Source organism: Hemiscyllium ocellatum, chromosome 11 (genome assembly GCF_020745735.1).
Source record: "Hemiscyllium ocellatum isolate sHemOce1 chromosome 11, sHemOce1.pat.X.cur, whole genome shotgun sequence".
NCBI classification, from domain to species: Eukaryota; Metazoa; Chordata; class Chondrichthyes; order Orectolobiformes; family Hemiscylliidae; genus Hemiscyllium; species Hemiscyllium ocellatum.
In genome coordinates this window covers 38,654,196-38,678,669 of record NC_083411.1, presented here as the reverse complement: position 1 = coordinate 38,678,669, position 24,474 = coordinate 38,654,196, and the positions used below count along the sequence as shown (strand labels likewise).

The following is a 24,474-nucleotide window of genomic DNA, read 5'->3' as shown; positions in this document are numbered from 1 at the left end:
AAGTCTCCTGGGCCTGATGGCATTTACCCCAGGATCCTATGGGAAGCTAGGGAGGAGATAGCAGAGCCATTGGCCTGGATTTTTATGTCGTCGTTGTCAACAGGAATAGTACCAGAGGACTGGAGGATAGCGAATGTGGTCCCATTGTTCAAGAAAGGGAGTAGGGATAGCCCTAGCAACTATAGGCCAGTGAGTCTGACTTCAGTGGTGGGCAAAGTCTTAGAGAGAATGGTAAGGGATAAGATTTATGAACATCTGGGTAGGAATAACGTGATCAGGGATAGCCAGCATGGTTTTGTGAAGGGCAGGTCGTGCCTCACAAACCTTACTGAGTTCTTTGAGAAGGTGACCAAGGAAGTGGATGAGGGTAAAGCAGTAGATGTTGTGTATATGGATTTTAGTAAGGCGTTCGATAAGGTTCCCCATGGTAGGCTAATGCTAAAACTTCGGAGGTATGGCATTGAGGATACATTAGAGGTTTGGATTAGGAATTGGCTGGCTGGAAGGAGACAGAGGGTAGTAGTTGATGGATTATGTTCATCTTGGAGCGCAGTTACTAGCGGTGTACCACAAGGATCTGTTTTGGGACCATTGCTTTTTGTTATCTTTATAAATGATCTAGAGGAAGGACTTGAAAGCTGGGTAAGCAAGTTTGCGGATGACACAAAAGTCGGTGGAGTTGTGGATAGTGAGGAAGGAAGTGGTAAGTTACAGCGGGATATAGATAAGTTGCAGAGCTGGGCGGAAATGTGGCAAATGGAATTCAATGTAGCTAAGTGCGAAGTCGTTCACTTTGGTAGGAATAACAAGATGATGGATTACTGGGCTAATGGTAGGCTACTTGGTAGTGTGGATGAGCAGAGGGATCTTGGTGTCCATGTACACAGATCTCTGAAAGTTGCCACCCAGGTAAATAGTGCTGTGAGGAAGGCATATGGTGTACTGGGCTTTATTGGCAGAGGAATTGAGTTCCGGAGTCCTGAGGTCATGTTGCAGTTGTATAAGACTCTGGTGCGGCCTCATCTGGAGTATTGTGTGCAGTTTTGGTCACCATACTATAGGAAGGATGTGGAAGCTTTAGAACGAGTGCAGAGGAGGTTTACCAGGATGTTGCCTGGAATGGTAGGAAAATCTTATGAGGAAAGGCTGAGGCACTTGGGGCTGTTCTCATTGGAGAAGAGAAGGTTTAGGGGAGATCTGATAGAAGTGTATAAGATGATTAGGGGTTTAGATAGGGTAGATACTAAGAACCTTTTACCGCTAATGGAGTCAGGTGTTACTAGGGGACATAGCTTTAAATTAAGGGGTGGTAGGTATAGGACAGATGTTAGGGGTAGATTCTTCACACAGCGGGTTGTGAGTTCATGGAATGCCCTGCCCGTATCAGTGGTGAACTCTCCTTCTTTATGGTCATTTAAGCGGGCATTGGATAGGCATTTGGAAGTTATTGGGCTAGTATAGGCTAGGTAGGATTCGGTCGGCGCAACATCGAGGGCCGAAGGGCCTGTACTGCGCTGTATCCTTCTATGTTCTATGTTCTATACCTCCCCATGCCATCTTGCCAACCTTCCTACCTCCTTCCCTATATCAGGAGGCTGGTAAAATTTCAGCCAATGTTATTTAAAATCCTCAGTTTATCTGATATCCAATCAGTTCCTAAAGCTAAATTACTTGCTATTGAAACACCAAATTCTTTATGACAAGGTTGCTCATGATTAACTGCTTAGATTACAAATTCAGAGGAATACTTCACCGTATATGTTTCTGTAATTCCTTTAAAACAGGATAAATAAGCATTCTGATCGATGTTAATGTGATCCCAAATTGAAGTTGAAAACATCAGCATGATTGATCATTTCTACACTTTTCCTTTGTTTGAATGCAGCTTTTAGTAAACCAGTAGGGCAGGGTGACCAGAAACCAGCAAACAGTGCTTACAAAACAGCTTTCTGTTTTCAACCAGCCTTTCGAAAGAAAGATTAATTTCTCATTGTGATGACAGTGTGCATGCAAGGACAAATACAATTGTTACGGAAAAGTTCCAGACATGAAGAGTTTGGTTGGTTCCTGAAACAAAAGTTAGTATTTTCCTTACCTGTTGTAGGTAAATCCATGTGTTGCATCACAAATAAATGTCTCTATGCACATGAGGGATTGGTTCTGCATTTTGTAATTTCATCTGCATGCCTGAACTTGATAATATGAAGACCCAGTAGCTTACAAATGAGAAAATTTCTAACCAAACAATATTTTAAAAATGTTGTGTAATCGTTTTTAAAAAAATGACTTCAAGGTTGAGTATTTTCTGAGATAATTTTTATTAATGGCAAGTTATTTTTCTTAAGACTGTAGGCATCAGTTAACATACTAAGCAAACAAAGCCATCATTATCCAAATGGGAGGAGTCACACCTAAAGGCCCAAAAGGAACCAAAGACAATTGTGGCCTCATTCCTCTGAGCCACCTCTCCTTTCCAAGACTGCCTCCCTGATTCTATATGCATTCTCCCTCCTAAAATGCATTCCAAACTCACTGCAATCAACTACAAAGTTAAAAATCACACAACACAGGCTTTATTCCTGATGAAGGGCTTTTGCCCGAAACGTCGATTTCACTGCACCTCGGATGCTGCCTGAACTGCTGTGCTCTTCCAGCGCCACTGATCCAGAACCAGGTTATAATCCAACAGGTTTAATTGGAAGCACTAGCTTTCAAAGCGACGCTCCTTCATCAGGTGGTTGTGGAGGACACAATAGTAAGGCACAGAATTTATCGCAAAAGTTTACAGTGTGATGTAACTGAAATTATACATTGAAAAATACCTTGAATGTCTGTAGAGTCTTTCATCTGTTCGAATACCATGGTAGTTTCACTTCTTTCATGTGTAAATCACAAAACCTTTTTTTATATCTGTGACAATTGGTATTAGCTAGACAATATGGTGAAGGTGTTAGCCTCGTGTGTTCTCTGTCTATGTCATGATGTTTAGATTGATTGTAATCTAAAAAGTGAGATAACAGAGTATTACATGAATTCATGCAGTTTTTGAGCAAAGTAAAATGCAATTCTGCAAAATACAAATTCACTCCACAAAATATATGTGTGCATGTGGGTCTTTGTGTGTGTGTGTCTGTCTGTCTGGTTGGGGGGTCAATCCCTAAGGTTGTTACAGGCCTGTTACTTATTAGATTTCTCTTCTTGAAGGGAAGAGGTTGAAACTTGAAGGGAGATTCGTTAGCTTGTGATGGCACCTGTAGTCAAATAGTTAATGTTTGCCTGTACAGGTGGACGCAGCAGGTTAAGGAAATATGGAAGACAAAGAGAGGAGGTTTCTTGATCCTCTGCAATTATAGGGCTTGCCTGGTCTCTTTTAGCACAACAGTAGCTTATTTCTGAACACTTTCTGTCTTGTACTCCCTTCTGACTGAAAACTGATGATGTGTCTTGGAGTTCTTCCTGGGGGTTCTGCAAAAATAACTTTTGCAATCTGTCTTTATCACAACCAAAGCAAAATGACTGTTTTGGTAATTTGAAATGAGCCACTGTTCCACCAGGCAAAGATATTAATTGAAGTCCTTTTCAGTCTCTTGTTCTCCCAGAAACTTGAATTATCACACCTTCAGAAGGAATCCCTGTGTTGTCCAAAGATTAAGGAGAATCTGTATTCCTTCCTTTCTCTTTACGTTGAGATGAAATAGTTCATTAGGGTTTGAACCAGCCCAAAGTAACAGTCTAGTCAGCTGTGAAATGCACCTTTAAAGGAGTTTTAAACTTAACTTAGAGGCTTTTCCCCACCAAAGTTACCAATTTTAAACCAAAGTGTTGTTTCTAAAATTTTTTCCTTAAAACTCTGATCAAGACTGCACAGGAAGAGGAAAGTATTGCTTCCCCTGCCATTTATGATCAAGTCATACTCCATCTACAGAATATGGTCAGCAACTATCTCCATCTTCAGATTGCATATTTCATCATTTTAAGCTCTAAAAGGATGCCAGTGCAGAGGAAGTATATCTCAGTTTCTGCTAAGGAAATAAAGAATTAGATTATCATTCTCCTATTCACTGTTAAGACTAGAAGGAAAGAACCACATCAATTTTTAATAAAAGTAGAGGTAAAGCTAGACAAATGTACATCAAAGTGTCTATGGTTATCACAGATGTTGAAACTCATATTACTATTGCAGTTAACAAATTCTTTGATTAAGATCTAAAGTGATACTTCCACTAAAGCTATTTATAAGTATGAAATATATTTTTACTTAATGATGGAAATTAAAATTCAACGATTCTTTACAGCACCTTCCGAATTCCATGACTGCTTCCATCTGAACGAACCAGGGTAGCAGGTACATGGGAACACTACCAACTGTAAGATACCCCCCACTCCACTCACTATCCTGACTTGGAGATATATTGTCATGTTGTTGGGTTAAAATCCAGGAATTCTCTCCCTAATGGCATTGTGGGACTATTTACAACATGTCGACTGCAGCAGTTCAACAGAACAGTTCACCACCACCTGCTCAAGGGTAACTAGTGATGGGTAATAAATGCTGACCCAGCTAGTGCCACCAATGTCTCACGGGTGAATAAAGAAAAATGCATGAGAAGGAAAGGTCACTGAAAACAGATCTGCTTAATGCAGCAATGTTATAGAGAGTCATAGAGTCATAGAGATGTACAGCACAGAAACAGACTCTTCGGTCCGACTTATCCATGCTGACCAGATATCCCAACCCAATCTAGTCCCACCTGCCAGCACCCAGCCCATATCCCTCCAAACCCTTCCTATTCATATACCCATCCAGATGCTTTTTAAATGTTGCAATGGTATTAGCCTCCACCACATCCTCTGGCAGCTCATTCCATACATGTACCACCCTCTGCTTGAAAATGTTGTCCCTTAGGTCTCTTTTATATATTTCCCCTTTCACCCAAAACCTATGCCCGCTAGTTCTGGACTCACCCACCCAGGGAAAAAGCCTTTGTCTGTTTATCCTATCCATGCCCCTCATGATTTTATAAACCTCTATCAGGTCACCCCTCAGCCTCCTAGCCTATTCAAACTCTCCCTATAGTTTAAATCCTCCAACCCTGGCAACATCCTTGTATATCTTTTCTGAACCCTTTCAAGTTTCACAACATCTTTCCGATAGGAAGGAGACCAGAACTGCATGCAATATTCCAACAGTGGCCTAACCAATGTCCTGTACAGCCACAACACACCCTCCCAACTCCTGTACTCAATACTCTGACCAATAAAGGAAAGCATACCAAATGCCTTCTTCATTGTTCTATCTACCTGCAACTCCTCTTTCAGGAAGCTATAAACCAGCACTCCAAGGTCTCTCTGTTCAGCAACACTCCCTAGGACCTTACCATTAAGTGTATAAGACCAGATAAGATTTGCTTTCTCAAAATGCAGCATTTAGAACATAGAACATAGAACATAGAACATAGAAAAATACAGCGCAGTACAGGCCCTTCGGCCCTCAATGTTGCGCCGACCAAAGTCTACCTAACCTACACTAGCCCAATAACTTCCATATGCTTATCCAATGCCTGCTTAAATGACCATAAAGAGGGAGAGTTCACCACTGCTACTGGCAGGGCATTCCATGAACTCACAACCCGCTGAGTAAAGAATCTACCCCTAACATCTGTCCTACACCTACCACCCCTTAATTTAAAGCTGTGTCCTCTAGTAACAGCTGACTCCATTAACAGAAAAAGGTTCTCAGTGTCTACCCTATCTAAACCCCTAATCATCTTGTACACCTCTATCAAATCTCCCCTAAACCTTCTTTTCTCCAATGAGAACAGCCCCAAGTGCCTCAGCCTTTCCTCATACGATCTTCCTACCATGCCAGGCAACATCCTGGTAAACCTCCTCTGCACTCATTCCAATGCCTCCACATCCTTCCTATAGTATGGTGACCAAAACTGCACACAATACTCCAGATGAGGCCGCACCAGAGTCTTATACAACTGCAACATGACCTCAGGACTCTGGAACTCAATTCCTCTACCAATAAAGCCCAGTACACCATATGCCTTCTTCACAGCTCTATTTACCTGGGTGGCAACTTTCAGAGATCTGTGTACATGGACACCAAGATCCCTCTGCTCATCCACACTACCAAGTAGCCTACCATTAGCCCAGTAATCCATCTTCTTCTTTAATTTTATTTAAATTAAACTCGAAAAGCCACTTCTCAGCCCATTGGCCCATCTGATCAAGATCTCGTAATCTGAGGTAGCCTTCTTTGATGCCCACTACACCTCCAATTTTGGTGTCATCGGCAAGCTTACTAACTAAACCTCTTAAGCTCACATTCAAATCATTTATATAAATGATGAAAAGTAGTGGACCCAGTCCTGATCCTTGTGGTACTCCACTGGTCACAGGCCTCCAGTCTGAAAAACAACCCTCCACCACCACCCTCTGACTTCTACCTTTGAGCCAGTTCCGTGTCCAAATGGCTAATTCTCCTGTATTCCATGAGATCTAACCTTGCTAACCAGTCTCCCATGGGAACCTTGTCAAACGCCTTACTGAAATCCATATAGATCACATCTACCACTCTGCCCTCATCAATCCTTTCTGTTACTTCTTCAAAAAAATGCAATCAAGTTTGTGAGACTTGATTTCCCACGCACAAAGCCACGATGACTACCCCTAATTAGTCCCTTCCATTCCAAATACATGTAAATTCTGTCCTTCAGGATTCTCCAACAACTTGCCTAGCACCAACGTCAGGCTCACAGGTCTATAGTTCACTGGCTTTTTCTTACCACCTCTCTTAAATAGTAGCACCCCATTAGCCAACCTCCAGTCTTCCAGCACCTCACCTATGACTATTGATGATACAAATATCTCAGCAAGAGGCCCAGCATTCACTTCCCTCGGTTCCCACAGAATCCTCTGGTCGTGGGGATTTATCCACTTTTATGCATTTCAAGACATCCAGCACTTCCTCCTCTGTAATATGGACATTTTTTAAGATGCCACCATCTATTTCCCCACATTCTATATCTTCCATGCCCTTTTTCACAATAAACACTAATACAAAATACTCGTTTAGTACCACCCCCATCTCCTACGGCTCCACACAAAGGTTGCCTTGCTGATCTTTGAGGGTCCCTATTCTCTCCTTGGTTACCCTTTTGTTCTTAATGTATTTGTAAAAACCCTTTGGATTCTCCTTAACTCTATTTTCCAGAGCTATCTCATGTCCCCTTTTTGCCCTCCTGATTTCGCCCCCTAAATATACTCCTACTGCCATTATACTCTTCCAAGGATTCACTCAATTTATCCTGTCTATACCTGACATATGTTCCTTCTTTTTCTTAACCAAACCCTCAATTTCTTTAGCCATCCAGTATTCCCTACTGCTACCAGCCTTTCCTTTCACCCTAACCTGGAATATACTGTCTCTGGACTATCGTTATCTCATTTCTGAAGCCTTCCCATTTTCCAGATGTCCCTTTACTTGCGTATATCTGCACCCAATCAGCTTTGAAAGTTCTTGCCTAATAGCATCAAAATTGGCCTTTCTCCAATTTAAAACTTCAACTTTTAGATCTGATCTATCTTATTCCACACTATCTTAAAACGAACAGGCTTATTGTCGCTGGCCCCTAAATGCTTTCCCACTGACACCTCTGTCACCTGCCTCGCCTTATTTCCCAAGAGTAGATCAAGTTTTGCACCTTCTTTAGTAGATACATCAATAAACTGAATTAGAAAATTTTGATGCATGCACTTAAATTCCTCACCATCCAAACCCTTAACACTATGGCAGTCCTAGTCTATGTTTGGAAAGTTAAAATCCCCTACCATAACCATCCTATTATTCTTACAGATAACTGAGATCTCCTTCCAAATTTGCTTCTCAATTTCCCTCTGACTATTTGGGGGTCTATAATACAATCCCAATGAGGTGATCATGCCTTTCTTATTTCTCAGTTCCACCCAAATAACTTCCCTGGATGTATTTCCAGGAATATCCTCCCATAAAAACGCCACTCCCCCTCCTCTCCTACCTTCCTTTCTGTCCTTCCTGTAGCATTTGTATCCTGGAACATTAAGCTGCCAGTCCTGTCCATCCCTGAGCCATGACTCTGTAATTGCTATGATATCACAGTCCCATGTTCCTAACCATGCTGAGTTCATCTGCCTTCCCTGTTAGGCTCTTGCATTGAAATAAATGCAGTTTAATTTATCAGTCCTACCTTGTTCTCTGCTTTGTCCCTGCCTGCCCTGACTACTTGACTTGTTTTTGTTCTCAACTGTACCAGTCTCAGATTGAAATCTTTCCTCACTATCTCCCTGGGTCCCACCTCCACCTTCCTAGTTTAAATTCTCCTGAACAGCTCCAGCAAATCTCCCTGCCAGTATATTAGTCTCCTTCCTATTTAAGTACAATCTGTCCTTCTTGTACAGGTCACTTCTACCCCAAAACAGCTTCCAATGATCCAAAAATGTGAATCCTTCTCCCATACAGCAGCTCCTCAGCCATTCATTCATCTGCTCTAACCTCTTATTCCTGCCCTCGCTAGCTTGTAGCACCATAGTAATCCAGATATTACTACTCAAGACCTCCTTTTTAAATTCTTGTCTGACTCTATGTAATCTCCCTTCAGAATCTAAACCTTTTCCCTTCCTATGTTGTTAATTCCAATGTATACAATGACCTCTTGCTGGCCCCTCTCTCCCTTGGGAACACTCTGCACCCTTACGGAGACATCCTTGATCTTGACACCAGGGAAGCAACAAACCATTCTGATTTTTCACTGCTGGCCACAGAAACATCTGTCTGTACTTCTGATTAGAGAGTCCCCTAACACAATTGATCTCTTGGAACCCCAACGTACTCCTCATTGCATTAAAGCTAGTCTCAATACCAGAAACTTGGCTGTTTGTGCTACGTTCCCCTGAGAATCCATCACCTCCTACATTTTCCAAAACAGCATACTTGTTTGAAATGGGGATAGCCACAGAAGACTCCTGCACTAACTGCCTCCCTCTCTTACCTTTCCTGGAGTTAACTCATCTATATGACTGTATCTGTAACTTTTCTCCCTTCCAACAACTGCCATCTATCACATCCCCTTGCTCTTGTAAATTCCTCATTGTCTCTCCAGCCAATCCATTCAACTGGATAGGATTCACAATGAACAGCATTTATTGCAGATATAATCCTCAGTAACATGTAAACTCTTCATAAACTCCCACTTCCGACAAGAACAGCATATCACTCCACTAAAGGCCATTTTTGCTTTTTTCAACCTACAGACCCTGAAGATAGCACTATCTTATTCCTCTATAAAACATTGTTCCAGGTTAAATTAATACTTATGGCTTATACTTTTAAGTTTAATCAAGAGACCTATCTCAATAAAATATACAATCAAGAAAGAACCCATTCTACTCACTACTGCAGACTTACTGTAAGGCCACACAAAAGTATTCACTTATCTGTTTCTGTGCTGTGACCTCTCCCAAACAGGATCCTCCAAGATTAGTTGTGAATTTCACTGTTTGTTCATTTTCCCTAACGCACGCCAATGTCCAGCGATACATGAATTCAACAGCAAAGGCAGTAACTGTGCAAGCTCACTGCTATGTCAGTTTGCAGTATGGGTTTATTTTCCTCTGTTTCTCTCCTGCACTGACCTTACCATGTGCTTACTTTGTTTGTTCCTTTCCCTTTTAAAATTGCTGTTTTGACTTTTCGTAATTCAACAAATCATAGCAATTCGTAGCATTAATCTCAAAACAAGGACAAATGTATGGAATAACTCTAAATTACTAAATAATTCTTGAAGTTTGGATTCCAAGGTAACACGTGTACAGATCATATAATTTATTTAGTTCCATTTTCTGTGCTTGATCTTCAGTGAAGATCCAAGTGTTTGTTCATTCAAGGCCAAGTTCTTCCAAAATACTGCTTATTGGAAGCATTAAACTAGGTGCCTGGGTCAGGTTAAAAAGAACATGGTACAGTGAGATATGTTACTTCCCTCAATATTCCCCGCTGTATTTCATAGTCATTTCTCCCTCTGAGCATTCCTGATTCCTGATGAACGGCTTTTGCCCGAAACGTCGATTTTCCTGCTCCTCAGATGCTGCCTGACCTACTGTGCTTTTCCAGCACCGCTCTGATCTAAATTCTGGTTTCCAGCATCTGCAGTCCTCATTTTTGCCTATTTCTCCTTCTGAGTCTAGCCTCTGGGACCATCCATTTAAATCACCGGGTGGAATTTTCCCATTTTTAGTTCAAGGCTTTTGCTGAGTGAAATTTCATTGTGCCCAGTCCACTATGGCTCTCAGCAGCTTTCCTCAAGAAATCTTTTGCCCCTCCCTTCACTAATTATGCATATGGGCTATTTGGTGCCTTGTACTGGCAGAGAGACACAGATGCTCATCACTGCTGGCACGGCCTGGGATGCACTCTACTGATGACATATTTAAAGCCCAGCTGCAAACCTATTCAGACACCACAAGCCAGGAACTGCCTCTCATTCTGGGGTGTTCAACCATTATCACTGAGAATGTAAGGAGAGCTCACACCCCCACTTTGCTGCAGGAAGCCCTGTAGAAGGAATGGTGGAGTGGAAGATTGGGTCAGTCCTGTGTTTGGAGTTAAAAGCAATGCATAGCAGTGCAAGAAGGACGACGACTTTCTGTGCTCTGCAAGGGTAAATAGCAGAATCTTCCCTCTACTACCTCACGCTCACAGGGCTACCACTCACTCTAACTTTGTCACTGCACATGCATGTCATCCAGATTCATGGATGACTCTCAGAATTGGATATAGAATGACTCTTACTCTCCACCCAAACAAATAATGCTTCCTACTCTCTGTACCTCCTACTCCCTCACTGTCATCATGACCCTGATGGGAAAAATGATCTGGAAATCAAGCCTCACTACTTCATGAGTCACCACCAATGTGAAAAGTGATTAACTTAAATACTGGGATAGTTCATTTCTGCCTGTGAGTGCTATCTAGGGTAAAAGAAACTCACATCAGGTGTCAGCAATGAGCAAAATACCAAAAACCTGTTTACTATAATGAACATGCTCTTGTATATGGGACGATTGATTATTAATTAATAATATGGAAACTTAAATTATAGCCCATCTAAATGAAGCACACATTAGTTCACAAATAAGATGGACAGGACAGATGAGACAGTCTGTCAGATATATGGCAGGTGGAAAACATCGAGGCAAAAAGTGACAAATTCTGTGGATCAAGAATCCAAAGCACAAGGGAAAATGAGGTGACTTTCACAATTTCTTTTGATTTTTCATGATCATATTATGTTGTTCTCTGTGGTGATCCTCCATTTGGTAGCTGGTCTGTTGAATTAAGTCTTGGCTTGAGTTAGAAACGTTCTTTCTTTGCAGAGTTTTTGATGGCTATTTATTTTCCACTCACTAATGGGAACAGAGTGATCATAATGTGGTAGACTTGTGAAGGTGTGAGTCAAGTGCTCTGTCTGCTCTCAGTTCGGAGTCAAACTGCAGCTTTAAACCAATCCAACTCCTGTTGCTTGTCAACTTCTTTTTTCTCAAAAAACAAAAAAAATCTTATATCAGCATGTCTCTCAAATTTATCGCATCCAGCTTCTTTAAAAAAAAGTCTTTGTGTAACTTATAAGTAACCATTATTCCAAACATTCCTTCAATTTGCAATAACAAAAAAAAGAGTTATTTCTCTACCCTAACCCTATCGCAGTCAAGCATTTCAAACTTCTATTTTTAAGTTTATAATTCAAACAAAACACATCATTCTTATATATCTCGAATCTTGGAAAGATTAAATGCCATTTTTAAATGTGTTTCATCCCAAGACAAACATTACATGTATACAATAAAACACACAAAATATCATATTCTTTCACTCATACTCATTCATACCCAAATTACTTACAATGTGAAAAAAAATTAGATGTAATTTTGGAACTTGAGTCTGAATTTCTGGTAGTCCATGCTGAATAAAAAACTGAGTTAGGTTTTCCACCACTACTTCAACAGCATCGATCCTCAAAAGAACAGATTCTGGAAATAGGTTTTTCATATCCTTAACTAGAAGGACATAATGGTGTTCTGTTTTCATTTTTAGCAAAGGTGCAACACATTGAATGACACTTCAAAAATGGTGTAGGTCTTACAGGTGTTATTTACATGCAGAGGCTTGCTATTATCTAACAGATTTGACATGTTTTACAGAACTGCACATCCTTATTATGCCTTGTCCAAGTAAAATATCTGGAGAAAGTGAGGACTGCAGATGCTGGAGATCAGAGTCAAGAGTGTGGTGCTGGAAAGCACAGCAGGTCAGGCAGCATCTGAGGAGCAGGAAAATCGACGTTTCAGGCATAATTCCTGATAAAGGGCTTATGCCCAAAACGTCGATTTTCCTGCTCCTCGGATGCTGCCTGACTCGCTGTGCTTTTCAAGCACCACACTCTCTTGACAAGTAAAATACCTGTTTATTGATACTTAAGATCTCCATTTTCCTAGATGTCCTATCACAGATATTTCATGTGCTCCTCTGCAATATCTCCTTAAGCTATCTAGGCATTACCACTAACTATTTTTTGGTCATTCATGGGGTGAGGCATTACTGGCTAGACCAACATTTATTGCCCATCCCAAATTGCATGGGGGGGGGGAGCAGTTAAGAGTCAATCACATTCCTGTGGGTCTTGAGTCACTTGTAGGCCAGATCAGGTAAGGATGGCAGTTTCCTTCCCCAAAACACATTTGTGAACCAGATGGGTTTTTCTGATAATCACTGATGGATTCATGGACATCATTAGATTCTTAATTCCAGAATTTATTGAATTCAAATTCTATCATCTGCCGTGGTGGGATTCAAACCCAGGTCCCCAGAGCATTATCTAGGATTCCTGATTAAAAGTCCAATGATAATACCACTAATGAACAACTGTCCATTACTTGTCTGCAGATCTGTGAGAATGTCTCCACTTCCTCATCAGAACTTCATTTTTCACATAATAACACTATAGAGCTCAGTCAGCTTCAGATTCAATATGGGCTGATTGTGTGTTAACTTAGAGTCACAGAGTCAGAGATATACAGCACTGAAACAGTCCAACTCATCCATGTTGACCAGATCGCATAAGACCATAAGACATAGGAGCAAATATTAGGCCATTCAGCCCATCGGGTCTGCTCCACCATTCAATCATGGCTGATCAGTTTCTCAATCATATTCTCCTGCTTTCTCCCCATAACCCTTGATCCCCTTGACAATCAAGAACCTATCTATCTCAATCTTAAAAATGCTCAATAACCTGGCCTTATGCGGCAATAAATTCCAAAGATTCACCACTCTCTAACTGAAAAAGCTTCTCTTTATCTCCATTCTAAAAGGTATTCCCTTTATTCTAAGGCCATGCTCTCAGATCCTAGTCTCTCCCACCAATGGAAACATCTTCTCAACATCCACCCTGTCCAGGCTATTCAGTATTCTGCATGTTTCAATTAGATTCGCCCACATCCTTCTAAACTCCATTGAATATAAACCCAGAGTCCTCAAACGTTTCTCACATGTTACGTTTTTCATTCCTGGGACCATTCTCGTGAACCTCCTCTGAACACGCTCCAGGGCCAGTACATCCAGGGTCAGACCACAGCCTTACAGAGCCTCAGAAGTACATCCCTGCTTCTATATTTAAGTCTTCTCAAAATAAATATAAATTCAGTCCCATTTACCAGCATTTGGCCCATATCCCTCTAAACCCTTCCTATTCATATATCCATCCAGATGTCTTTTAAACATTATAATTTGGAGACGCTAGTGTTGGACTGGGGTGGACAAAGTTAAAAATCACACAACACCAGGTTATAGTCCAACAGGTTTATTTGGAAGCACTAGCTTTCAGAGCACAGCTCCTTCATCAGGTGGTTTTGGAGATTATAAGACACAGAATTTATAGCAAAAGATTACAGTGTGATATATTGAAAAAGACCAATATATGTTTTCAGTTACGTCACACTGTAAAATTTTGCTACAAATTCTGTGTCTTACAATCTTATTCTACACAACCACCTGATGAAGGAGCAACGCTCCAAAAGTGAGTGCTTCCAGATCAACCTGTTGGACTATAACCTGGTGTTGCGTTATTTCTAACTTTTAAATGTTGTAATTGTGTCAGCCACCGCCACTTCCTCTGGCAGCTCATTCCATACATGCTCCACCCCTGTGTGAGAACATTGTCCTTTAGGGCCCTTTCAAATCCTTCCCCTCTCACCCTAAACCTATGCCCTCAAGTTTTGGACTCGCCCACTTTAGGGAAAAGACCTGGCCTATTTAGCCTATCCATGCCCCTCGTGATTTTATAAACCTCTATAATGTTACCCCTCAGCCTCCAACGTTCCAGGGAAAGTAGCCCCAGCATATTCAGCCTCTCACTACAGCTCAAACCTTCAATCCTGGCAACATCATTGTAAATCTTTGCTTATTTCCAAATCCACTTTCTGAATGTCAATTAAAGAAGACATATTAAACACTTCTTTTGAGTTACTCCCATCATGAAAGAAAGTTTTGATAACTCTAACATCTGCTTGTGGTATTAATTTTATCTCTAGTGATGGACATTGTTTAGTCATTGCTCTGGTCACCAAAAAGATAGAAATACCTGGAACATGTTCCTGTGACTGTTCTATCTCTTTAACCTCACTCAGACTTTTTTTGATTGGGGGTGAAACTATAAATTTCACTCAGCCAAAACAGTCCTAGGTGTACCTCAACTCTGTACAGGGTAACTTCTTAACAGTTCTTACTCCCATTATTGCAACAAGTCACATTTTAAGTGCACTTTCTACAAAAGCAGACATATAGACTCTACTTATCCCATATATTAAAGTGTTGACTCTCTCAAATGCAAAGGCATGGATCCTCAGACTCTGGCAGGACCTTTGAGATCCAAGCGATAGACAACATTTCTTTACAGCATAGAAGTTACCCCTTTCTGAAAGCCAGGAGGAGAAAGTGAGGTCTGCAGATGCTGGAGACCAGAGCTGAAAATGTGTTGCTGGGAAAGCGCAGCAGGTCAGGCAGCAACCAAGGAACAGGAAATTCGACGTTTCGGGCATAAGCCCTTCCTGAAGAAGGGCTTATGCCCGAAATGTCGAATTTCGTGTTCCTTGGATGCTGCCTGACCTGCTGCGCTTTTCCTTTCTGGAAGTTACCCCCTTCTGTAAAGTTATTTGCACCACTTCAATTTGACTGTTGTAGGGCTGAAAGGCAATTCAGCCGATTTCTATACAAGAACAAATATATACTTCAAAGTAATTATATAATTTATGAAAATGTGTAATAATCAGAAGGTGGTCTTTAATCCTTGAGAAATCCCTCACTAAAGCCACTCAGACACGAGGTAACACACTGGATATCAAAACAATTCAGAATTGGAACTCCTGAGTTTGAATCTGACCTCTCTCCCCTCCACATTGTGACATTCAGGCAATACCTGTAATGCTACCAGTCAGCCACTCGTTTCATTTGCTAATTAAGTACTTCAATATTTCATTTATTCAGTCAATGCTGGCATTTACTATCCATGCATGTTTGAGATTGAGAAGGTGGTGGTGAGCTGCCTATTGAACCGCTGCAGTCTTTGGGGTGTAGGTATAATGCTGGTAGGGAGGAATTCCAGGAATTCCAGGATTTTGGCACAGTAACAATGAAGAAACAGTGATATATTTCCAAGCCAGGATGGTGAGTGGTTTGGAGGAGAAATTGCAGGTGGAGTGCAGGTTCATAGTTCCTTGAAAGTAGTGATGCAAGTAGATCAGACAGTGAAGAAGGCATTTGGTATGCTTTCCTTTATTGGTCAGAGCATTGAGTATAGGTATTGGGAGGTCATGTTGTGGCTGTACAGGACATCGGTTAGGCCACTTTTGGAATATTGTGTGTAATTCTGGTCTCCTTCCTATTGGAAGGATGTTGTGAAACTTGAAAGGGTTCAGAAAGGTTTACAAGGATGTTGCCATGGTTGGAGGATTTGAGCTATTGGGAAAGGCTGAATAGGCTGGGGCTGTTTTCCCTGGAGCATCAGAGACTGAGGGGTGACATTATAGAGGTTTATTAAATCACAGGGTGAATAGACAAGGCCTTTTTCCTGTGGTAAGGGAGTCCAGAACTAGAGTGTATAGGTCTAGGGCGAGAGGGAAAAGATATAAAAGAGACCTAAGGGGCAACGTTTTCACACAGAGGGTGGTACATGTATGGAATGAGCTGCCAGAGAAAGTGGTGGAGGCTGGTACAATTACAGCATTTAAAAGGTATCTGGGTATACGAATAGGAAGGGTTTAGCGGGAAATGGGCCAACTGTTGGCAAATGAGACTAGATTAGGTTAGGATATCTGTTCAACATGGATGAGTTGGACCTAACTGTCTGTTTCCGTGGTGTACTCTATGACTCTATTTAGGTGGTGAAAGTCACAGGTTTGGAAGGTGCTGTCGAGGGAGGAAGGTGCGAAGGAATATTTTCCATTTAACATGTTGCTTAAACAAACACAATATAAATATACATATTCTTATTTCTCATCTTCATCTTCAACTGACTTTTCTGGTGAAGTATTGCATAATCAAGGAATAAATGCATTTACTTTCAACCTTTTTTTCCTTACAGCATTGCACATATTCAGCAACAGACATAAGTTGCAATGATGTATAAAAGCGGGGAGGTTCAGCCAACACATTTGTAAAGCATTTTCCCAGACATTAGTTCGGGATCTTTAACAGCACCCTTAGCATTAGAATATGAAAAACCTTTCCTCTATATTTCTTGGTCTCACATATCCTATTGTTTCTTCAAATAGAATTAACAACTAGACATGTTACAAATATCACCCTGAGCTGAGTCCTAACATTATTATTTTTTCATAGGTTTGCACCTTCATGTAAAACAGAAGGAACCTTGATTAAAAACAATGGGTGATATTTTTAAAACATTATTACAGTTGGGGTTGATTTGTAATGAAGAAACCATAACTCACTTGCGCTGAATCTAAGCACATAGGAAAGCCCTTTGTTTTCTCTTGGCCAAGAATGATTTTTGCGCAGTGCTTGGCTCCTTTTTCATTCAGTAACAGGTGCTGGGCCCTACTGTTAACACAAGACTCAAGCTGCAAATATGTGGGATCTGTGTAGAATTCATTTTTGAGGAACAGTGTGGTTAAACCTACAGCAGATCTCAGGCAGAATTTTTTAAGGCTGTCTTTGCTGCTTTTCAATTCCCTGCAGGTCCCATCATTTATTCACTTAGAGCATGGTCAGTAAATAGAGAACTGCGCATCAGTTAACTGCTCCTGTAAAGAACATATATATTGTGTAAAACATTCTGACTTAAGCAATAGAGAAGTAGCATCTCAATTTTTCAAAATATCACAATGAGTTCTAGATTAAAGAACTATTCTTACTTTGTTTGATGAATGTTTTAGTTAGAGGGATACACCTAACAGAGATTTATTGCATTATGAATATATTATGTCAGGTAAATATTTGAAAACTCTGCTTATACAATGGGCGAAGATATTTACAATGTTGTCACCCAGCAATGAGTAAGAATTTCAAGGAACCTCACAAATAATGTACTTAGACAGCAGATGGCAACTCAACAAGAACCTAATAAGATTAACTTGTATCAAGTATCTCCCACTGAAAGTAATTGGATGAAAAAGCAGAAATATTAGCATGGCACTGAAAAGATTGATACAACTTTAAAACGTTTGTATTACTTATGTAACATCTTCTCATTAAGAGTTAGGAGATCGACACTGCATGAAAATAGGCTTTGAAAATGTTTGAAGGTAAAGAGAGAAAAGAGTTTCAGTGATTAGGATTGAGAAAGCTGAAGAGTCCTCCAACCTGAAGACAGTGTCAGGGAGAAGGTGGACGGTGGAGAGAATACTCTCAGGGCTGAATCTTGTGACAAATTTCGTGAGCTCCATGAAGGTATCTCTCTACTAGACCAAACAGATTATCTCATGCTATCTTACCAAACTCACCTCAACACTGATGCACATGCCCTTGCTTTGTATTTTCCCATTCATCCTTGATGGAAATACTCTCTATTACAGGGATACCCTGCGACCCCTGGCACCTGATCCATATTTAAAAGATAATCCAGTGCTGCCCAGCACAGTTCCTGACATTTTTCTCAGATGTGAAAAACAAAAGAATATTAGAGCCCTGGTTTGGGGACAGGCGAGAGTGTGGTGCTGGAAAAGCACAGCAGGTTGTCATTGTGAACTTATTCTTCACATGCCAGAACTTCTACCTCTTATTCACAATGCATTCAGTCTTTAATCTTCTGCGGGGGTGCTAGTCGAATCTACATTAATCTCCCATACAATTTATTAATTTTGAGGTTGTAGTAATTGTCATAAGCTTCTAATACTGCTTTGAATTTTTCATAGAGATGTACAGCATGGAAATAGACCCTTGGGTCCAATCCGTCCATGCCGACTAGATATCCCAACCCAACCTAGTCCCACCTGCCAGCACCTGGCCCATATCCCTCCAAACCCTTCCTATTCATATACACATCCAGATGCTTTTTAAATGTTGCAATTGTATCAGCCTCCACCACTTCCTCTGGCAGCACATTTCATACCCCTACCACTCTCTATAACAGTTGCCCCTTATGTTTCTTTTATATCTTTCTCCTGTCACCCTAAACCTATGCCCTCCGGTTCTGGACTCCCTGACCCCAGGGAAAAGACTTTGCCTATTTATCCTATCTATGCCCCTCATAATTTTGTAAACCTCTGTAAGGTCACCCCTCAGCCTCCAACACTCCAGGGAAAACAGCCCCAGCCTGTTCAGCTTTTCCCTATAGCTCAAATCCTCCAACTCTGGCAACATTCTTGTAAATCTTTTTTGAACACTTTCAAGTTTCACAACAGCTTTCCGATAGGAAAGAGACCAGAATTGCACACAATATCCCAACCAATGTCCTGTACAGGCGCAACATGACCTCCCAACTCCTGTACTTCACACTCTGACCAATAAAAGAAAGCAAACCAAACGCCTTTTTCACTATCCTATCTACCTGTGACTCCACTTTCAAGGAGCTATGAACCTGCACTCCAAGGTCTCTTTGTTTAACAACACTCCCTTGGACCTTACCATTAAGTGTATAAGTCCTGCTAAGATTTGATTTCCCAAAATTCCGCACCTCGCATTTGTCTGAATTAAACTCCACTTCTCATCCCATTGGCCCATCTGGTCAAGATCCTGTTGTAATCTGAGGTAACCCTCTTCTTGTCCACTACACCTCTAATTTTGGTGTCATCTGCAAACTTACTAACTGTATCTTTTATGCTTGCATCCAAATCATTTATGTAAATGACAAAAAGTAAAGGATCCAGCACCGATCCTTGCGGCACTCCACTGGTCACAGGCCTCCAGTCTGAAAAAAAACCCACCACCACCACCCCCTGTCTTCTACCTTTGAGCCAGTTCTGTATCCAAATGGCTAGTTCTCCCTGTATTCAATGAGATCTAACCTTGCTAATCAGTCTCCCATGGGGAACCTTGTCAAACGCCTTACTGAAGTCCATATAGATCACATCTACTGCTCTGCCCTCATCAATCCTCTTTGTTACTTCTTCAAAATACTCAATCAAGTTTGAGAGACATGATTTCCCACGCACAAAGCCATGTTGACTATCCCTAATCAGTCCTTGCCTTTCCAAATACATGTACATCCTGTCCCTCAGGATTCCCTCCAACAACTTGCCCAGCACTGATGTCAGGCTCACTGGTCTATAGTTCCCTGGCTTGTCCTTACCACCCTTCTTAAACAGTGGCACCACGTTTGCCAACCTCTAGTGTTCCGTCACCATCTTTCACTTATTCCTTGGCAAGCAATAACAGCATTTGCTACACTTACATTTGCGTACAGAAGTGCATTTAATTGTTCAGATTCTGCCTTAGTTTCCAGTTTGGAAGCTTTTCTATACAACAATAATTATTTGCTCCAGGATTTCCTAACTTTGTATTTAATTTGGCCATGAGAGAAAACTTGCATGTTCTAGGCTGAAGGCCCAGGAAATTGTTAATCAAACAATTTGAACAATAAACGTCGAGCAATTTAAAGAAACATGCAATTCTGCTCCAACACAGAATCATATACACCAGTTTTATGATCTGTAGTGAAACTGAAGAACTGAATTTCAACACTTCTAATCTCTGCATATTTAAATAACAAAATAAATAATCACTGTTTAAAAATTGAGAAATTTAACAATCAAGCTTTATGAAATTGCACCTTCAGAGCCTGTGCCATTATTTAGTGGAAAGTACAATAAAATCCCATTTGGACCTCACACAACAAGGTGTAACTTTCTCAAGGCCTTTTACAGTGAGACTCTGTGTAACAGTAGAAGTCGTCATCTATTCAATTGATTGCCTATTAATGCTGTTACCTCAAAAGTATAATTGGATTTCCATATTGTTCTGCAGATGTGCAGACTCCCAAAGTTACACTCATTTTTTGGTAGAACAGTGACTGTGACATTTTCACCATTATTACTACTGTAAAACCTGAGACAATTCAAACAGAGCTCAAGGAGTTTATTAGTAAGAATAAAAAAAATTAGCTCACTAAAAAAAACCAAAGAAGAGCAGAAGAACATGAATGATGTGCAAATATGCAGGTAACATTATAAGGTATAGCTAATGACTCCAGCAAGGATAGAATTGGACCAGCAAGAGCCTTGAGATAATGTCAGTGAATATGAAGGATTCAGCATGTTCCCAAGGACAAGGTCCAAAGTGGCATTGTTGCAGAAGCAAATTTGGACTTAATGAGAGGAACATAAAATATATTTAGAACATAATTCCTCAAATGCACAAACCACACATATTCAAACTGAACCTCATTTGCCACACTCTAGCCACCCGACTAATCCATTGATTCAAAAGAAGAACCATCAAACAGACATTAGTATCCTTCCTGAAGCCAGCTCCGTGGCCATTCAGGCAACACTCCTTTAAAATCAACTACAATGGACCGGACATTTCCCCAGATGGTTGAAAATCACCTGGTCCTGTTTTTGCAACTTGCAAATGTGTTCCTGAAAACTTAAAGATATTCTGAAGCTCTCCTTGATATGCGGCAACATTGACATTAATGATTGGGAGCAGCTTGCTACCAATTGTTCAAAATAAAATCAATTTATCCATCAAGCTTTGAGACACAACATGTTAATGATGATGCAGAATGGCAGCAGGGAAAGAAATAAAGAACAAATCCTGCATTTCAGCTGTCATCACCTCACCTTGTGGTACAATACTCCAATGTTTCCTCACGCTGTGAGGTTCTGCACACCATACACCGATCTCAGTACTGACTTTTGGTTCCGGATGCTGCTATCATGTTCTCATAGCTGGAACAAGTTATGAATGCTTGTTTTAAATTGTGAATTTTTTTTTGTGGCAGAATGCCATACATCTACTTTTTGACTTGATTTGATTTGATTTATTACTGTCAAATGTACTGTGTGCTAACCAGACAAATCATAGTTTTCATACTGCTTCCACTTTTTGCCAATTCCAATTCTGCTCAAAGAATGCCTCTTAAAACTAAGAGGCATTCTAGACTCAAAGGTGTGCTTTGATATTGAGCCATGATTGCAAAAGGATTCTGTTTGGTTCTTTTTCTTAAGATTCTTACACACTTGATACAACTGCAATATGTCAACTTCTGTGAACAGCCAAAATTTATTAAGCAAGTACAAGCTTTGGAGGAATCTGTATTACTCTTTGCAAGGCTTTCGGAGCCATGAAAAGAGATCTCTCTGATCAAAGGGACCAGTTCTTCCTTTATACAAATTCTTTACATCACAGTCAGTAATGCCCATAAGACAACCCCCAGCCACTCCCCCACAGTCACATGCCACTCAAGTCACAACACAGTGACCTGATTATCCCCAGAAACAATATAATTTAGATCATTCCTTAATGGCAAGATGGTGTAAATAGCTTTTTTTTAAATTGCAAGGTATAATCAGAATTTTAAGTGCAATGTTCTTATTGATTCTGAATAGGAGATGATAATGTAAATGTATTCTGAATGGTAGAAGATGACAATGTAAATTTATTCTGAATAGTAGGAGATGGCAATGTAAGTTTTTTTGACTTTATACCTGCAAGACAGAAAAACATACCACCCTACCTCTGTGGTATCCAATTTCTTCAAAGACAGCAGGGCAAATTAACCCCTTAACACCTCACTCTCTGGTCTATATTGAGTGAAATCCTCTTAGCTGATCACTGTGCATGGAATCTTGCAATGGCTGCATGCCAATGTGGGACCTCTCAAACCTTGATCGACAAATGCATTAATGCTATTAGAGTCATATGGCAGAGAAACAGACCTTCCAGCCCACCACGTCTGTGCCAACCAACACCAAACTACATTAATCCCATTTACCTGTACATGTTTCAAAGGCTACCATATACTGGCATTTTCAGGACTCATCCAGAAGCTTTGTAAATGTTGCAAGAATATCCGCACTCATTACCCTCTCAGACAGCACCCTCAATATTATTACCTTTCTCTGGATTAAAAAAAATTCTCAGATCTCTTCTAACCCATTTACTCCTCACATCAAACGTAGGCCCACTGGTCTTAGACACGCCTGCCATGGAGAAAAGATTATCACGATCTACCATATCTATGCCTCCAATAATTTTGTATACCTCAATCAGGTCCCCCTCAGCCTTGTCCACAACAACCCAGACTATCCAGTCTCTTCTCATAACTGAGACCTTCCATCCCTGGCAACATCTTGGTCAGTCTCCTCTGCACCCACTCCAGTGCAATCACATCCTTCTGATAGTGTGGTGACCAAAACTGTAGTCTATTTGCAGCCTAACCAGTAGTTGAGAAAGTTGTATCTTGCTCCTACATTCTATCGCCCAGCTAATGAAGGGAAGCACCTCACTCTTTTCAGGATTAAGTTCCATCTGCCATTGCATAGAATCACAAAATTCCCACACTGTAGAAAGAGGTCATTCAGTCTTTGAATCTGCACTGACCCTCCGAAAAGCATTCCACCCAGACCCAGCTGCCTATTCTATTCCCATAGCCCCACATTTACTTTGGCTCACCCAATCTAGCCTGTGTATCCCTAGGCAGTATGGAGCAATTTAGCATGGCCAATCCATCAACCTTGCATATCTTTGGACTGTGGGAGGAAAACAACGCACCTGGAGGAAACCTTTGCAAACTCGACAAAGTCACCCAAAGCTGGAATTGAACCCAGGTCCCTGGCGCTGTGAGACAGCAGTGCTAACCACAAAGCCACCACTACCCCACCCAATTTATCAGCTGATCAATATCAGACTGTAGCCTTAGACTAAGTCATTAATGTACATAATAAACCACAAGGGTCACAGCATTGAACCCTATGGTACATTGCTGGTCAAAGGCTTTTAGTCATAAAAACAATCCTCTACCATCATCCTTTGCCTCGTATTCATAAACCAATTTTAGATCCAGTTTGCCAACCAGCTTTGGATTCCATGAGCCTTTACCTTTTGGATTAAGTTCCATGTGGCTCCTTGTCAAAGGCCTGAGAACTTGGAGTGGGAGGGGAAAGATCCAGTGGTTGTGTAGATAACAACAAAGATAAAACTAGGGCAGAGGTTGAACAGCTAGGAACTAAATTAAAAAGCAGAACCAAAAAGGTAATAATCTCTGGATCACTACCTGAGCCACGAGCTAATTGGCACAGGGTCAATAAGATTAAGCAGGTAAATGCGTGACTCAAAGATTGGTATGGGAGAAATGGATCTGAATTCATGGCGTTTTGGCACCAGTACTGGGGAAGAGCAGGCCTGTTTTGACGGGACGGTCTTCATCTGAACCGTGCTGAGACCAGAGTCCTAGCAAATCGCATTACTAAGGCTGTAGACAGGGCTTTAAACTAAATTAGCTGGTATGACATAGTGGGAATCACGGCTGAAAGGGGATCAGGATTGGGAGCTGAATATTCAAGGAGAGACATCCTATCGAAAAGATAGGCAGATGGGGTGGGGTTGCCTTATTTGTAAGAACTGAAATTAAATCAATAGTAAGAAACTAAGTTGGGTCAGATGGTACAGAATCTATGTGGATAGAATTGAGGAACTGCAAAGTGAAAAAACTATAGTCAGATTTATGTACAGGTTTTCAAATAGTAGTCAGGAGCTGGGGTGCCAGATACACCAGGAGATAGAAAAGATATGTAGGAAAGGCAAAGTTACAGTGATCATGGGTGATTTCAATATGCAGGGTAGACTAGGAAAATCAGGTTGGTACTGGATTGCAAGAAAAGAAATTTGTGGAACGTCTAGGCATTTTGGAGCAGCTTGTGATAGGGCCCACCAGGGAACAAGCAATACTGGATTTAATGATGTGCAATGAGGCAGAC

At 40.9% G+C, this 24,474-nt stretch overlaps 1 protein-coding gene across 10 annotated transcripts in view; it reads right to left on the bottom strand.

The window, feature by feature from the left end:
• The window catches only part of LOC132820420 (synaptotagmin-like protein 2), a 114,967-nt gene that overhangs the window by 78,627 nt on the left and 11,866 nt on the right, over positions 1-24,474 (bottom strand). Inside the window, exon 3 of one of the 10 annotated variants that reach the window (XM_060832530.1) lies at positions 2,823-3,001. The exons of 8 other annotated variants lie outside the window; for them this stretch is intronic. The gene's annotated coding sequence lies outside the window, so the exon portion shown is untranslated. Of the gene's footprint in view, positions 1-2,095; positions 2,183-2,822; positions 3,002-24,474 lie in introns of those variants that run through there. One more of the 10 variants, XM_060832532.1, reaches the window with a different exon arrangement.